This window comes from Lagopus leucura, unplaced genomic scaffold, assembly GCF_019238085.1.
Source record: "Lagopus leucura isolate 7727_CA_CO unplaced genomic scaffold, USGS_WTPT01 Super-Scaffold_100159, whole genome shotgun sequence".
Taxonomy (NCBI): Eukaryota; Metazoa; Chordata; class Aves; order Galliformes; family Phasianidae; genus Lagopus; species Lagopus leucura.
Genome location: NW_024962335.1, coordinates 6,144,245 through 6,145,450, shown reverse-complemented (window position 1 = coordinate 6,145,450; position 1,206 = coordinate 6,144,245).

The following is a 1,206-nucleotide window of genomic DNA, read 5'->3' as shown; positions in this document are numbered from 1 at the left end:
TTCCACAGTGTTTGTCTTTATTTTCTGTTTTGTTAGCATGACATACTGTGAAAGAACTTTAATTGTGGTTAAGCCCTGAGAGTGAACATCTTTGGCATGGTAATAACTAAAGTACAAGCAGATTATTTGAAAATCTTTTGTCTTTAGAAAAAAAATCACTAATAGGTCTTTCTTTTTTAGAATATGAATATGTCCTCTTAATATTGTCATTTATTTATAATTAATTGGAAATTATAATGAATCATGAAAACAATTACACAGAAACAAGGTGTTGCCATCTTTGTTTGTTATCTAGTTCAAAGAAATAGCTGATGAGTTCCTGTATTTGCATCTGATTTTCTTCTGGGTTTCAAATTTTCTGAGCATTATTTTTAGAAAACTAACAATACTTCATATTCTTCTGTCAGTGGCAGGAAAACCTTCCAGGTAATCAGCAGGTTATTTTTTCCCCTTTGGATTTTGGTTGGATATCTGATATTACTCAGAGAGACTTCATATAGAAAGTTGAGTGCTGGCATTTCAGAAGAGGACACAGGCTTTTTTTTAGCTTGAACAACTTCACAGATACACTTTACAAGAAGAGATTCATATCCTAAATAATACAAATAACTTATTATATAAAATTTCACATGAGCATATATTCAAGCTTCCCTTTTGTCTCTCCGTAGCTTAAAAATCTCTACCGACTAAGGATTTTCTTTCAAACCAGAAACAACCTTAAGTCTATAAGAAAATACCTGAGCCTGTACTCCACTGTATCCATGTGAAATCCAACATAACAAATTTGCCTGTTTTCTGATTTTAAGCACATATATATCATACAGTATATTTACTGCCAACAATTAAGGTCTGGAAAGATAATGAGAGTTTCCTGATTCCCAGCCCTGTAGAGTAAAAGTGAATAAGCAAATTCTACAGCATAAGACACCAGCAAGATCTTGACACTGACCAGTTCAGAAGGCAAACACACTCTAGATTTTCCTGAAACAATTTCCAGAATCCCTCAGTACCTAACAAAACCCTATACTGAGTCCAAACAACATGAAGCATCAGCAAACTCTTCAAAGCATTGGTGCATTGGAAGCTTAATACTTTTAAAACTACTTTTTTGTATAAATACAGAACAGATGGCTCTTCTGCTTTTGAAAGGAAGAGAGAAAGAGAAAGAGAAAGAGAAAGAGAAAGAGAAAGAGAAAGAGAAAGAGA